Here is a 17,509-nt window from a genome sequence, read left to right on the forward strand (position 1 = left end):
TTTGGGTGAAATGTTTTATGATAGTGTTTTTCTGGGGCGGGGCTCAAGAGCAGGGTGGTGAAGTTTGAGAGCAGTGGCCTCGTAAAATAAAGATAACCCAAGGTGAACCATATGGCTTGTGCGTGCTCTGGTTTGCTTCTGTTTATGTTTCATTGTTATAATATAATAATAGTAATAATAGTAATAATAGTAATAATAGTAATAGTAATAATAATAATAATAATAATAATAATAATAATAATAATAATAATAATAATAATAATAATAATAATTCCATGCTCCATATTTATAGGTCATCCTCTAACCCAAATTACCTGGTCCTTCGTAGCAAACAATACCATTGATTAAAGGTAAAGGTAAAGGATCCCCCACACATGCGTGCTAGTCGTTTCCAACTCTAGGGGCCGGTGCTCATCTCCGTTTCAAAGCCGAAGAGCCAGCGCTTGTCCGAGGATGTCTCCGTGGTCATGTGGCCGGCATGACCAGAGGCGCACGGAACGCTGTTACCTGTTTTTCTACTTGCATTTTTACGTGCTTTCCAACTGCAAGGTTGGTAGAAGCTGGGACGAGTAACAGGCGCTCACTCTGCTATGTGGCACTCGGGATTTGACCCGCCAAACTGCTGACCTTCTGATCGACAAGCTCAGCGTCCTAAGCCACTGAGCCACCGTGTCCCTTAGCACTGATTACCTTATTATAAAACTGTGCATAACAGTCAGATGGCAAATGACCTCTTTCTATCCCCTTCTGAATCTAGGGTGTTGTGGACATTGCTTGAAATGTACAGCTTATTGTGACAGGTCAGCTGATCTCCTTGTGGGATTCCGGAGTGATCCTTCCAACAATCTCTCCCAAATGGAAAACAAAGACAGCTGGCAACACCGATGGACTGGATCAGCCGTGGGTTCCTCAGCTGGAGAACTTTGCTGGCCAACGTTTGCAAGCAGATGCTTGGCTGTAGGCAACGAAGGCTCATTGGACGCATCTTCTCCGTGCTCTGTTTGGATCAAAATGCCAGGGCAAGAGACATTTTGTGGAAATTCTCTGGCCAGCAGTAAGACACACCGGCCAACTCAAGCATTCGAGGATACAAAACAGGCTCCGAAAACACACAGGTGTACATTCACACAGGCTAATGGGTTTTCATTCACCGGGGAGCCATAATAGAAAAGGACAGATTATAAGGAGGGCCCAAATAATATTTGTCAGCGCCCGTTAAGCGCAGTCCTTCTCCTGTTTGCAGTGTTTTGATCTCTAGTGCTTCTGATCAGGACATTAATATTTTGGCTCTCTGCTGTGCATTTTCATTTGGGGAGATTAAATATGCAAAGGAGAACAATCCACATCAGAGGTGATTGCGTCTGTATGATTGCATTCAATATCAGAAGCCCAGGCTGCCGGAACCTGGGAGAGAAATAATTATTGTTACACCTTGGAATGCATTAACGACTCCATTAATAATTGATCCGATGTTATATTTCCTTCTAATACTCATCAAAACTTTTCCAAACGCAAGGTACCGTGTGTAGCATCTCATTACAGCATTTGCTCAAGAGGGGGAAAAAATCAATGCATTTCTAACTTATTTATGTCAAAACTCATTTATTTCCACAATAACATAAACTGTCAAACCTTGGCACCCTGTTAATAACATCCACCCTATTTGCATATTATTGAAATCTCTCTGTTTTTTTTTTTAATTTAAAAACACACGTGCCCAACAATAAAGGCCTTGCAGGGGCTCACTCAAGAGGCGGCCGATAGCCTCGCGTGGGCTGTTCCATGGTGTCGTTAGAGAAGGGTTATCTCTAGCAACTAATTATGCGATAATTTATGCATATTAATTAGCATAGGGAGCAGCCACTGGTCTGTCTTTGGGGAAAAAAAACATGAAGGGGGAAGATAATCCAGCAAGAAATCTCTGAGCAAAAGAGAAGACACAGCAATCTCCGGATATTTTTCTTTGATTTGCCTTTGGCGATTCATCTGAGGTGCGTGGGATGACCTGGTCTCTTCCCCTCTATGAATTCTGGGGATTGAATTCAGATTTACCCGGGCACAAAATAATTGACCGCTGCTGGCATTCTGTGGCTTTCTTGAATAATTCATCTCTCCTCCTTTGATAGAGAGACGGATGTGTGGCCTGGTGGACTGTGTTCTTTTCAGAAGGTGTCAAGAAGAAAAGCACTGGCTGATTGGATTGGACCAAAGGCAGGAAGCAGGTGTAAAGGCGAAATGTGTTTCCTGTAACAGAATAACAGAGTTGGGAGGGACCTTGGAGATCTTCTAGTCCAACTCCCTGCTAAAGCAAGAAACCGCATACCATTTCATTTGTCCAATCTCTTCTTGAAAACCTCCAGTGTTGGAGCACCCACTACTTTTGGAGGCAAGCCATGCCACTGATTAATTGGTCTCACTGTCAGGAAATTCCTTCTTAGTCTAGGTCGCTTCTCTCCTTGGTTAGTTTCCATCCATTGTTTCTTTTCCTGCCTCCAGGTGCTTTGAGGAATACTTAACACCAGGAGTCTAAAGAAACATGGTGCTCTTCTACTAAGTAGAAATTCCTCATAATAAGTATCTGGGCAGATAGGTCCTCCGTGTCCAGTCCTTCCAAATCCTTGAAATTCTCTTTTTCTGTCCAATAAAAAAGACACTGGATGGTGAGATGAGTGACATATAAATTTAACAAAGAAATAAAAACATGATTTCTCTGATACCATTTATTTGTTTGTTTGTTTCTTTGATTTGTTTGCCACCCATCTCAATGGTCTTTCCCTTAGATCCTTCCTTTGTGTCCTTGGCTTCTCCTGGCTGGCTGCTTTACATTTATTGATATGTTACTTTTCTTTCTTTCTTTCTTTCTTTCTTTCTTTCTTTCTTTCTTTCTTTCTTTCTTTCTTTCTTTCTTTCTTTCTTTCTTTCTTTCTTTCTTTCTTTCTTCCTCTTTCTTTCTTTCTTCCTCTTATTTATTTATTATATATATATAAATTAGATTTTTAGATTTATATAAAATGGATCTAAAATTCTCTCTCTCTTTTGTGTTGAAGCAAACTGTCAAATTTTACATTTTTAAATTTTCTCTTGACTGTTCCCAATCGTAAATAAGTTAAAATGCTTTAAAATGGCTGCAGCCGAAATAAAAGAAATGATTGCACTTGGTAAAAAAATCATGCTGGGCCAAAAACTGTCTTACCTCTAAGAAAGAGAGGGTGGCTTTTTTTTTATCTCGTTCCCAGGATGCTTGGGAATTTCCTTTGAATTTCTTTTGACAGGTGTTTTTTTTGTTGTTGTTAATACTGTAAAGGATGATGAGAATTTATTATATTTATGTTCAATCTTTTATTATCTAAAAAGGTTCAATCGTGGCAATTGAACCAAAGTTTGTTAATCGGAGACTTTTTGTTACTCATTCAAGTAACTTCATCAGTCAAAATAAAAAATTAGTTAGCCAGAGACTAGAGTAAAAATTAAAACATCAAAATAAGACATAACAAGGCGTATTAATGTACAACAATTAATGTTGGGATTATCAATGGATGCGTAAAGTCTACTTAACTTTACATACAGTGTAGGAGAATTTAGCCACATTTATCTCCTGATGGACACCAATGAACGTTTGTTTGTTTGTCCTGAAGTTCTCACAGATCCTTACTCAGTTATTACAGAGTTTCTAGAACAGAATTTGAAAAACCCAGAGGTAGTAACTTCCTTCCCACAATGTACTGGTGACGTCTAACTTTGATTATTTTTGGGGGTGGGTGGGTAGGAGAAAAGTGGGACTGTGTGTTTATATGTTTTAGGAGGTTAGTGTGTTTTGTAAACCCAGCCCAGTTCAGTATATCTTGCAAAGCCAGCATGCTCGCTGGCTGGGAATTCTGGGGGTTGAAGTCCACACGTCTTAAACTTGGCAAGTTTGGGAAAAAAAATTAGTTACAACATCTCCTTTTTGAACCTGACAGTTTCCAGATGATTATTTCCCAGTCCAAAGACCACATGGCTGGAGACAAGGAAGACTTCTCTGAAGGACATTACATTGGCACGTTTAGTTTGGGTTGAGGAAAAACTGACCGCAACTCAAGTTCATAGATCATCTAGACCAGAGGTAGGCAACCTTGCCTCTTTTATGACTGGTGGACTTCAACTCCCAGAATTCCTGAGCCAGCATGGTTCAGCTTGGAAACCTCTCCCTTTCCCTTCAGCATGGCTGGCTCAGGAATTCTGGGAGTTGAAGTCCACCAGTCATAAAAGAGCCAAGGTTGCCTACCCCTGTCCTAGATGATCTATGAACTTTCCTGCTAGATTTTCCTTGTACAGTTGCAATACCAATAAAGGAGAATAGCTGTAGCTCAGGATTGAAATGAGGGCTCCTTGATGCTCTCTGAGCTTGCTTGCTTTCTTGCAGATGTTACCCAAACTAGGTGGCATCATCAGTGCTATGGCATCATCAGGTTGCACTGATGATGTTTACCTAATTTGGGTAATGAAACATTTGTGAGAAAACTACTAAGGGTAGAAAGCACCAAGGGCCCCACAGACCTCCTCCTCCTCCTCCTCCTCCTCCTCCTCCTCCTCCTCCTCCTCGCCCTTTTTAGCACTGATGATGTTAGCTGGCTGGATAATGACTCATCTGCAAAAAACAAAAACAAAAAACAACTGGGCTCAGTGACCACAGAAGAGTCCTCCTCCTCTTCCTCCTCTTCCTCCTCCCTTCTAGCAGTGATGCTGTTGCCTGTTTGGATAATGAAATGAACCTTCTTCTTCTTCTTCTTCTTCTTCTTCTTCTTCTTCTTCTTCTTCTTCTTCTTCTTCTTCTTCTTCTTCTTCTTCTTCTTCTTCTTCTTCTTCTTCTTCTCCTCCTCCTCCTCCTCCTCCTCCTCCTCCTCCTCCTCCTCCTCCTCCTCTTCTTCTTCTTCTTCTTCTTCTTCTTCTTCTTCTTCTTCTTCTTCTTCTTCTTCTTCTTCTTCTTCTTCTTCTTCTTCTTCTTCTCCTCCTCCTCCTCCTCCTCCTCCTCCTCCTCCTCCTCCTCCTCCTCCCTTCTAGCACTGATGCTGTTGCCTATTTGGATAATGTAATGTCAGGGAGCACCATGGACCCCATAGTCACAGTAGGAATTCTCATGGGTGAGGGGCGATGTCTTTGCACTTATTTAATCATGAGGTAGCCAAGGGGTATATGTGATAGTCATTCCTTTCACTGGACAACCTTCTTCTTGGCAATCTGCAGCTTTCTTGGCTTCCAACAGCACCTCCTCTTTCCAGGAAGATGGAAAGTGATGAAATGTGAAGTGTCATGACTCAAACACCACCTCTTCAGTACCCGTGTGCAACGTGACACAAGTATGAAAGGAAAGAGCTTGCGTAACAACATCACAGTGCCCTTGATCATGGCATTACTGTGGTTAGGATCTTAATATACCCACAGGGCTTTTTTTTTTTACTACCGGTAGTAGAGCTATTGTCTTTGCTGAGGGAAAATCATAGCTGTGAGAATTTCTTGGAGAATTTTTTTCTATCTGAGGGTTGAGGAAGAGGATTGGCTGTAGTGGCAAGGTGGAAGAGCTTTGTCATTTCACAAAACATAGACTCATAGGGCTGAAAGAGATCTCAGAGGCAAGAGACCTTATACCAGGGGTCTTCAAACTTGGCCCTTTTATGACTTGTGGATTCATGTGCCTGGCTGAGGAATTCTAGGAGTTGAAGTCCACAAATCATAAAAGGGCCATGTTTGAAGACCCCTGCCTTATACCATCCCATTCAAATAACTGTTCAGTCCATTCTTCAAAACCTCCAGTGACGGAGCACCCGTAACATCTGGAGGAAAGCCATTCCGCCGTTTAATTGGTTTCAATGTCACAACATTTCTCCTTAATTGTAGGTTGGATCTCTTTTTAATAAGTTTCCACCTATTGCTTCTTGTCTGCTTTCTTGTGCTTTGGAGAATAATTCAGTCCCCTCTTCTCGATGACAACCCCCCTCAAGTACTGGAAAACAGTTATCATGTCTCCCCTAATCCTTCTCTTTGAAAGGCTAGACATGCCTAAACTGTTCATCATACGATTTAATCTCCAGACCTCTTACCATCCCTGTTGCTCTTCTCTGCATGCTTTCCAGGATCTTGACATCTTTTTTATATCACAGTGACCAGAAATGGATGCGGTATTCCAGGTATGGCCTCATTAGTGCTGTACAAAATGGTATTATTATTATTATTATTATTATTATTATTATTATTATTATTATTATTATTATTATTATTATTATCATCATCATCAAATCAACCTTTATTGTCAGAGTACAAGATGTGTACAATGAGATTAGCTGAGCCTCCCTTTGCTCAATGAATCCTATTAACAAACACACAATTTTATTGCACCATGTGAACTTATTGCACGACGCACCGGACACACAAGTCTATCATACTATGTTGACATGAAGTTATTTTCCATGCAGGAGTCTGACAGGCCATGTGTAGAAACTGTTCTTCAGTCTGTTGATGCAGCTGGCTATACTTTTATATCTCCTACCCGATAGTAGGAGAGTGAAGAAGTGCTGACTAGGGTGTCAGTCGTGCCTGAGGATTTTCCTCACTCTTCTAAGGCAGCGGGGCCTAGCGATGTCATCTACTGGTATCAGGGGACAGCCCACAATGTTTTGTGCTGTGCTCACCACCCTCTGTAGTGTTTGGATCCGTGGCTGTCAAGCCAGCATACCACACCATAATGCAATGTGAGAGGATCGAGATGCTTAGTGACATATTTTAGATTTCTCCAACCAGTCAAGGTCAGATCTTGCAGTCTCTTGACCATAGCTGGGGCCATGAGGTCACGGTGCCAGGTTTTGATAAAAAAACTGCAAGGTTGTTGTTGTTTGTGGGAAGTTTCTGTACAGGACCTAGCCCAGGGCACTTGTGAAATGGGCCACCCTTGACCCTGAGTGCTCTCTGCAGTTGGAGGTGCTTTTGACAGTTTGTAACAAATTTGGCCTAATGAGAAGGAAGGACTCACTGGAGATGAGCCTAATGCTGGGAAAAGTTGAGGGCAAGAGAAGAAAGGGACGACAGAGAATGAGGTGGCTGGATGGATTCACTGAAGCAGTAGGCATGAGCTTAAATGGATTCCAGAAGATGGTAGAGGACAGGAAGGCCTGGAGGAACGTTGTCCATGGGGTCGCGATGGGTCGGACATGACTTTGCAACTAACAACAACAATAAACAAATATGGGCATCATCTTGGTTGGCATGTATGCTTTTTAAGTTATGCTTTTGATTCTGCTTGCTCGAGCTAATAATAAAGCTTAAAATGCCTGAAGCACTCATTATCTCTGGATCCAAAAGCTGCCGTTGCCTGAGCACTGAGCACTGCCCTGATTACTTGGCAAAACACCGGCACGGCCCACAAAACGGTGGAGAATTTTGAAATGCTGCTTGTGGCCACGTACAAAATCAGCAGCCATTTCTGATCAAAGAAGATATCATTGCAAATCAGTTGGATGTGCTGGACTGTGATCTACTTCTAGCTAGACGCCTTCTCTGAAGGTTGTGACCCAAATTGGAAAGAATGTCATCAGTGCACTTGAGGTATCAAGAAGCAGTGCAGCCTACCTCAGGGAGCTCATGGCCTTCCCCCACACCCAGGCCTTAAAAGCCAGAGGACCAGTTGGAAAGAAGAAAAGGCATTTTACACAGAGAGAGGAACGTTTGATTTTATTCCCCAGCAGATGTTTCTTAAGCAGTAACCAGCGTGTCAGATGGGCTAATCTGGTGCTTGTGCATCTCTCTGATTAGCATTCCATGGCACAATTCCTCAGCCAGTAAAATGCAGCAATCAACAGAAAAAGGTTAAGGGACAATTAGGATTGTATTATGATTACATCAAGCAGGATGTCTGAACTTTGATGCTGGGCACATAAAAAGGTAGCCTATTCAGGTATGGTCACCATGATAAAAAAGAGACGTTGAGACTCTGGAAAGAGTGGAGAAAAGAGCAACAAAGATGATTAGGGAGCTGGAGGCTAAATCATATCAAGAACAGTTGCGGGAATTAGGTAAGTCTAGTCTAGGGACGCGGTGGCTCAGTGGGTTAGGACGCTGAGCTTGTCGATCAGAAGGTCGGCAGTTTGACGGATCGAATCCCGAGTGCTGCGTAACAGAGTGAGCGCCTGTTACTTGTCCCAGCTTCTGCCAACCTAGCAGTTCGAAAGCACATAAAAATGCAAGTAGAAAAATAGGGACCACTCCGGTGGGAAGGTAACGGTGTTCCGTGCGCCTTTGGCGTCTAGTCATGCCGGCCACATGACCACGGAGACGTCCTCAGACAAGCGCTGGCTCTTCGGCTTTGAAACAGAGATGAGCACCGGCCCCTAGAGTTGGAGACGACTAGCACGCACGTGCGGGGGAACCTTTACCTTTTAGTCTAGTGAAAAGAAGGACTAGCAGTCCCAAAGGTGCTTTTTCATGAGGCAACTGGACTTTGTTTTTCTTTGAAGACATTTCACTTCTCATCCGAGAAGCTTCTTCAGCGCTGACATCTCCTTCCATTCCCCACCATTCAGTCAGAGCTGAAGAAGCTTCTCGGATGAGAAGAAAAACAAAGTCCAGTTGCCTTGTGAAAAAGCACCTTTGGGATAACTATGACCTGGAGGACTGAGAACCTCAATAGATATGATAGCAGTCTTCCAATATCTAAGGAGCTGCCACAGAGAAGACGGAGACAAGTTCTTCTCCAAGCAATAGAAGGCAAGAGAAGAAACAATGGATGGAAACTATCCAAGGAGAGAAGAAACCTAGAACTAAGGAGGAAATTCCTGGCAGAAAAAAAATCATCAGTGGAATGGCTTGCCTACCGGAGTTATGGGTGCCCCATTGATGGAGGTGTGCAAGAAAAGATTGGACATCCATTTGTCCATGACGAGACAAGGTGCCCTGCCTTGGGCAGATTGTTTGGCTAGAAGACTCCTTTCAACCCTATGTTTCTATGGGCAGTTTCTGTGACGCTTTTGTATCATCCTTGGGGTGCCAGTCTTGGGCACAGAACCAGATCTTTAGGACCTTAGGAGAGCAGGATGGGGGCCCCCCAAATGGGACCCTTCTTGAGCCAATTCAGCTGGCATTCCCTGGCTGACAGGACTGGAAGATGCCCATCCTGCTGGACAAGGTCAGAAACAATGATTTCCCGCCCGTTGAGGATTCCTTGCCTATTTATGTTATGCATAAATAGCCTGGATAAGGGCTGTGGTGGCGCAGTGATTAGAATGCAGTATTGCAGGCTAATTCTGCCGACTGCCAGCAGTTCGATCCTGATGGGCTAAAGGTTGACTCGGCTTTCCGTCCTTTCGAAGTCGGTAAAATCAGGACCCAGATTGTTGTGGGGCAAAGAGGCTGACTCTGTAAACCACTTAAGAGAGGGCCGTAAAGCCCTGTGAAGCGGTATATAAGTCTACGTGCTACTGCTATTGCTGTGAGTGAACCAGGCCAATGTCGTTGTAACCAACTTGAAGTGCTGGTTGCTTTTCCCAGCAGTGATGCTTTGCTGGCAGCCATGCAAACTCTTCTTATTCTCCCAGGGAAGCTGCTGAACCTTGCTACGTACGTGCAAGCAGAGGGGCTGGATTAAGCCATTAATATATCAGAGGTGAAGAGAGCAATCTTGTTGAATGTAATGTATGCTAATGAAGTGACCTGGCTAATGGGGCCCATTCTGATAGTCTGCCGTCCGTTGCGTCAATTATACAGCCTCAATTATGGCCCTGTTTTTGTATTGCACGACTGCGAAATGAGAGCCAGTAAAATGCCTGATTAGGTTAGGAAAGCTGAAAGTCAGGCAGAAAAGTGGAGTGAAGCTGGAGGGGGGGGGCAGGGGTGGGTGGGCAGGGAGAGGGAAACCCAGAGGAGCGAAAAGATGGAGGAGAGATTTTATAGCAGGATTTAATGAGGCAAAAGACCCCCATTTGCATGCAGGCGGCACCAAAGTCAGCCTGGCACTTTGTCAAATATTTTTCTGGCGCTGCGGAAAAAAAACCGGCTTCCATTTTACAGGCAGTCCTCGACTTACAAGCACTCGTTTAGTGGCCATTCGAACAGCACTGAAGAAACTGACTTATGGCCAGTTCTCACATTTACAACCGTTGCAGCATGTCCACGATCACAACATTAAATTCCAGATGCTTGGCAACGGACTCATATTTATGACGGTTGCAGCGTCCCAGAGTCAAGTGATCCTTTTTTGCGACCTTCTGACAAGCAGAGTCCATGGGGGGTGGTGGCGGATTCACTTAATAACCGTCTACTAACTAAACCGCTGCAGTGATTCACTTAACAACTATGGCAAGAAAGGTCATAAACTGGGGCAAAACTCACTTAACGGTCCGGCTTAGCAATGGAAACTTTGAGCTCAACTGTGGCCGTACGTCGAGGACTGCCTGTGTTGCAGAGTGGAGTAAACAACCGCGGCATCCTATATTTTTATTTATTTTTTATTTTATTTTAATTCCATTTATATCCCGCCCTTCTCCGAAGACTCAGGGCGGCTTACAAGCTTAGCAGTAGCCTTCATTCTATGTATATGCCTGCTTATTAGGGCTTTCACACACACACCCAAGCGGCATTATTACAAAGTCAGCTTATTGCCCCCAACAATCTGGGTCCTCATTTTACCTACCTCGGAAGGATGGAAGGCTGAGTCAACCTTGAGCCTGGTGGGACGCGAACCTGCACTAATTGCAGGCAGCTGGTGTTACTTAAGGAGGCATTAGCCCACTGCTCCACCAAGGCTCTTACTTGTCAAACGCTGGTGGGATTTTGTGCTCGAGATGGAAAAAAATATAGGAAACACTTGACTTTGGCTTTCGCTAATTAAATAAGTTGGTGGAAGCCAATATGGCTAGTACATATTAAATACGTAAAAGTCAAAAATAGAGTCTGACCTTTTATTCTGTAGCACTAGAGAAAGTCAGAAGTCAGTGATTTTCTTTTTCCCCCTCTTTATCCTACCCTTCTCTCTCTCCCTCTTTCCTTTCCCACTATTTTTGTTTTCATTTTCAATTACATTTTCAATTTTTGGGAGTGTCATAAAATTATTTTTTAAAAAGCCGGGTGGACTCAAAAAAAATATTTGTTGGTTTCTTCACTTGGGCAAAATGCACATCTGTTCATTGTGTTTGTTGTGGACTATTCCAATATTAAGACTGTGAGTGTGATCAGGTAGGATTTAAGCGCCCGTCAAATTTCCCTGTTGCTTTTTTTCTTGATTTGTAACTTTCTTTTTCTGTTTTTACAAACCTGAAGCTAGCATCCGATTTGGCTTTGTCTCCAAGCACACATGGACATCTATACGTTGGCTGATATTTTGCTTACAGCAATCGATTATGTGGATTGTTCTCTAGAATTGTCTTTATATAAAAAAGCCCATTTCAGCCACAGTGGCTCTGATGAATCTTTGACAATGATGAGTTATAGATAAGGAGTCCTTGGCGCTCTCTGAGCTTGGTTGTTTTCTTGCAGACCTTTAATTACCCAACTAGGTAACATCATCAGTGCTAGAAGGGAGTGGGATTTGTCTTCTCTTTACGTACAAATGGTTTTGTCTTGCCAATGTGGTTTTCTCTTTGCTAATTCCTTGATCCGGAAACTAATTAGGGAACTTTAGTTGAGGAGCCCTTGGTGCTCTCTGAGCTTGATTGCTTTCTTGCAGACGTATCATTACCCAACTAGGTAACATCATCAGTACTCCATTAGGGCCTCATTGGGACACTGAAGATGTTCTCCAGTTGGGTAATGTAATATCTACAGGCAACCAAGCAAGCACCAAGAACTCCAGCATTCAGCCCTGAGCTGCAGAGATATTCTTCTACCATTTCAGAATCATGTTTGTCTTAGCTAAATAGTCCCCTTTTAAATCATTTTGTGGTTTATTTCCCGTAGAGAGATGAGGGAAGGAATATCTGCTTTGCCTCTTTTAACTTCTGTCTCCCACCCCAGGACCCAACACCAGGGTTTTCTTAGCAAGATTGTCACGCTCTCAAGTTAGCAAAGCTCTTTCTGTTCTTTCCGTTTCAATGTTTAGTTCTAAAACGTAATAAAACATAGCAGAGTTTCCTAACACTAAAATCAATGTCTGGACTGTTGCACTCCATACATCTGTGTTTCATTGTGCTTTGAAAGTGCATTAAGATAACACAGAAGCACGGAGCTCTACCAAACAGACAATTAAGCAGAGAGCTGAAATAGATTGGGTAAATAAATGGCTGTGTACAGAAGCCTCCAGAATTTATTTTTGAGAAAGGAGGCCTGGCTCCTAATGGACTCTGATGTCTTTGCCGACCTTTTTTTCAGATCCAAGTGGGAAAAACAAACAAACAAACAATCCTATGTAAATCAATAACATGCAACTTGGTTTGTGCAGTATTCTAAGACTGATGCTTTGTCCAGTGATGCTGTGTGTTATCAATAGAAGAGAATATATTGTAGCCCAGGGTTGAACTATGCGTGCTCTCTGAGTTTGGCTGTTTTGTCTGAAGACGTTGCATGACCCAACTGGGTAACCTCATCAGGGCTGCAAGGGAATGTGGTACGTGGAGTGGAGGATTATGTGGTCCTTGGTGCTTTCTGAGCTTGGTTGTTTTCTTGCAGATATTTCATGACCCAACTAGGTAACATCATCAATGCTGGAAGGGAATGGCCGAGGGGGGGAGGAGGAGGAGGAGGAAGACTGTGGGGTCCTTGATGCTCTCTGAATTTGATGGTTTTCTTGCAGACATTTCATTACCAAATGAGGTAACATCATCAGTGCTAGAAGGGAGTGGGTTTTGTTCTTGTTCCTTGATTAGATAGTTGTTTACTGTTTGCTTGAGTTGATTGTTGTATGCGCTATCATTGGAGGGACTTGCGAATCTTCAGGTCTTGCTGAACTACAACTTCCATCATACCTCGCCACTGCCAGGTGAGCTGGACCACCTAAAGTTCTCCAATGACAGGGAAGTCACTTGTTCCCTCAGCCCTAGAATTGCATTACAGATTGTTCCAGCATCCCACATCTACTTCAGGGTGTCAAGAACTGAACCCAAGATATTCACAAAGTGCCTTGATTTGAAGACATTTGAAAACACTGCACTGTGCCTGGTTAGCAACTGGTGCCCCACTCAAGAAGTCACAGAGTGCACAAATCCATAGCAGATGCCACTTTTTGTGTGTGTGCACCAAAAAAGGGGGGGATTTGACACCAGGCTTTAGCAAAAAATTTCAAATCACGTTTTGTACAGATAGACAAAAGTAGCTGCTCTTGGTTTCCACAATATAAATGGCCTTAGGTAAAGTGCTAGCTAGGTTATCTAGCCTCATGTGATAGGAAACAGGTTGGTAGCACGTATGCCCTTGCTAGCTCTTTAGCATTGCTTGGCATGACTTTGAGATGCTGGGCTTTTGCTTAATGTTGTCAGCCACACTGGCACGTTCATCTAACACACTCGGCCAAAATGTGCTAAGCAGCTTAACGTGAAACCAATTGGAGTTTGAGGAATGCTTAACAGAATAACAGAGTTGGAAGGGACTCTGGAGGTCCTCAATCCCTTGCTCATACAGGAGATCCTACACCAGGGGTAGGCAACCTTGGCTCTTTTATGACTCGTGGACGTTCTTGTGCCATTGTTACACCAGATAGCTAATACAAACTCAGCTAGGATACTGCGTGTACTAACTCTCAGTACAGGGCTGGGCCCATAACCAATCTTAGGGAATTGTTGTGCAGAGGTCTCCTTGTGCTACCAAGGAGTTGCACAGACAAGGAAGAGTACTGAGAGCAGTAAGAGTCACACAGTAACCACAAGAGTACACTGAGTTGTGAAAACAGAAAGTATTTTACTTTGAGGTGGTGTAAAAACAAAAATGTGCGGTCAAAAAATAAACAGTCCAGGTCATACACAATAGCAACTGTCCAAGGAGTATTCCAAATACAAAGTCTTCTTACCGGTCCAGAAGTCAATACACAGTTGTTCAGGTTTATCACAGTAGTAAACCAACAGTACAGCAAAAACAGCAATAGTAGAGAGAGCAGTAAATTCAGAGAGAAAGAAGCTACGTTCCTAGCTCCCTCTTATGGCCATGAGAACACTTACACACCCATTGGCCAATTAACATCTTAAAGTCACAACATCATAGTTTATATATTTTCAACCCAACTATGTAGGCTATCACCATATGCCTAACAAACTCCCAGAATTCCTGAGCCAGCATGGGGGAACTATGGCCCCTTCATGACTCGTGGATGTCAACTCACAGAATTCCTGAGCCAGCATGGCTGGGCCACGAGTCATTTAAAAAGCCAAGGTTGCCTACTCCTGCACACCATTCTGGACAAATGGCCTTCTTAAAAACCTCCAGTGATGGAGCACCCACAACTTCTGGAGCAAGCTATTAAGATGAAATCTTCCATATTAATATTTCATCTGAAGCTGCTCATTTTTTTTTAATCTATCATACTCTTATGAAGCTGCCTTTTAGCAGCTGGATTCACACGTTTTGCTAAACTGCGCTATCCTAAGTAGTTATGATTTGCCAGGTTCAAATTCATTTAAACAAAGAAAAAAAAAGAACGCATGTTGGTTCAGCGTGGAGAGCAAATTTAAGATATTGTCAAAACCGTACAGCTGCTTTGCAGTAGGGATGTTGTGTTATTTTTAGATCAGGCAAAGCTTATGTGCTTTGCTGTTTAAACATACTGTAGTCAGCAGTGGCAGAACACACATACACATGCTTGATTGTGCTTTGCAAACTTGCAGAAATATTTAAAAATGTGTTTACCTTTATCAGCTCTTCCCTGTGATTTTATCTCAAAAGGAATATTTACTGGGCTTGCCTGCTTTAGATTAAACTCATGTGTGTTATCAATAGCCTTGCCTGCCTGCTCTCTTTCTATGAGCCTTTGGAATTTTTTCTTTCTTTCCCATGTTAATTTGCTACAATCTCTGATGAGTAAGCAATGGTGAGATAGTCATTTTTAGAGTTCTTTCAGCCTGAGGCTGAAAAAGATGTCATTATCCCCAAAGCATTAAGGACAGGTCTTTAGAATGAAATAAGTTATATAGCTTAGAAGAGTCCACAATTCAGAAATCTATTGCAGTGAAGGAAATGATTGCAGCTAAATATTAAAAATATTAACAATAGACAAGGCAGAATTAACGAAAGAGTTTAAATGAAGAAATGCAGCACGTTCTGCAGGTTGAAGGGATATTTTCTTTTCTACCAGTTTTGGTTAGAGTTCAAAGTTAAAAACACACTCTTCATAAAATGCAGATCTTTTGAGTATTTTCTGCTGGGTTTTCCTATAGTCTTTTATATAGAACCACACAGGGCTTTTTTTCTCATAGAACGCTCAGAACGGAGTTCCGGCACCTTTTTTGGATGGAACCTTGTAGGGTAGGCAAGGCAGGTTGTATGACATGTGTGAGTTCCGGCACCTTTTTCTTTTACAAAAAAAGCACTGGAACCACATAACATTTGGCTTATCTGAGATAACGGCATCTGTTCTGCTTGATTAAACTTGCATAGAGATCAGAAGGAAACTTAATAAATTGCAAGCATTTCCTTCTAACTGTATTCTTCATTATACAGCGTAGACTACATTAAAGTATTCCAATAGCAATAGCACTAGACTTATATACTGCTTCGTATATAGTGCTTTACAGCCCTCTCTAAGTGCTTTAGAGTCAGCCTCTTGCCCCCAATAATCTGGGTCCTCATTTTACCGACCTCGGAAGGCTGAGTCAACATTGAGCCAGTCAGGATCGAACTGCTGGCAGTCGGCAGAGCCAGCCTGCAATACTGCATTCTAACCACTGCGCCATCATGGCAATAGAATAGCAATAGCACTTAGATTTATATACCGCTTCATAGTGCTTTACAGCCCTCTCTAAGTGGTTTACAGAGTCAGCATCTTGGGTGTGCTAGAAACAAAACAAAAACTGCACTTCAATTAGGCCTAGGAAAATTTCCAGAGGGCTTATCATAGTAAAACAAAGAAAGTTTTGGGAAACTTGACATTTATCTAAGTCATACATAACACAATTCCTGGGCTAGACTCCAAGGACCCAATTTAAAACTTAATGGAATTTTTAGGGGATTTATGCCTTGCATTTCTCTTTGAAATCTCACTGACTACATTGTTTTGCCTTTTTCACATATGCTAACTCAGGAGAACATGTTGCATGTGGTGAAATAGCTTTTAATTTACAAAAGATTATGCCACCTAATACAATCCTATGCCTGGATGTGCAACTTTTTTAAAATAATAATAATAATAATAATAATAATAATAATAATAATAATAATAATAATAATAATAACAACAACAACAACAACAACAACAACAAAAATGCACCTTTTTTTCTTTACTAAGAAACCCATAGGGCTCACATTTTTAATACCAAGTACAATAATTTTAATTATTTTGCTTGCTTTGCACAGGAACTGAAAACGTAACAAAACATACTCTTTCATTATTGAACAATCGTTGTGCAATACATATATGATTAAGAAGCAAAATGTGTCCTGAGAAGAGAATGCAAAACTTTGCTTATTCAATTTTATACAGAGGCACAGCATGCTTTTAGGAATATTATCTTGTTTTAACAATATAAGGCCACACTTGACTTGTATGGTATACATCAGGGGTGTCAAACTGCCGGCCTGTGGGCCAGATGCATCATAGTGTAACTGCCCCCACCCCATTGCTGGCTATGGCAAAAAAAAAATCACATCATGTGATGTTGCGCGTTTGACACCCCTGGTATACATGGTCTCAAGATCATCATCTTGATTTGTGCCGATCTTCTCCTTTTGTTATATGATCCTCATAATATCAATAGCCAGCTCTTACTAGTATTTTAATCGGCCCCTGAAAGCACCAAATAATTATCATGGCTTCAACCTTTTAAGACATGCATTTTGTACCATTGTATTATTGCTCTTCAAGAAATAACAATAAAAAAAGAGTTTAGCAAGGAAACTTGGTTTCCTCTACATTTTGACTTGAAAAAGCAAAAGATTGTTTTCCCTCTTTTGGACAATCTTTCAAAGATATAAACAGAATTAATGGTTTAAAGAGCAAGAGGCAGGATTTGAAATGCACTTTTTTGCCCCTTTTAGAAGACTGCTTAAAAGCCAGCAAGACATGTTTGCAACACTAAGTTGTACAACTTGGTTCCTTGGAAGACCGTCGCCTGAATGCTCCTTGACATCTTGCAGAAAGCAAAGAGGCTATAATATCCCTTCAAACCATTTCCCTTTTTTTGGAAGAAATGAAATCCCTGTTTAGTTAACCACAGTTCAAAAGTAAGCCTGGAGGATGGGCTTGGGGGTTAACAAAAGTTATTTAACAGGGACAGAGGGGGAGAGAAAACGCTTTCTAAACAACTTGATTCTCTTTTTCCCAGAGGGCTCCTCTTTAAACAGAACACCAGGCTCCAATTTTGGCAGAAAAGAAGCTTGTACTGGTGACTCCACTGTCTAATCTCAAGCTTGG

This window comes from Vipera ursinii, assembly GCF_947247035.1.
Source record: "Vipera ursinii genome assembly, chromosome: 11".
Taxonomy (NCBI): domain Eukaryota; kingdom Metazoa; phylum Chordata; class Lepidosauria; order Squamata; family Viperidae; genus Vipera; species Vipera ursinii.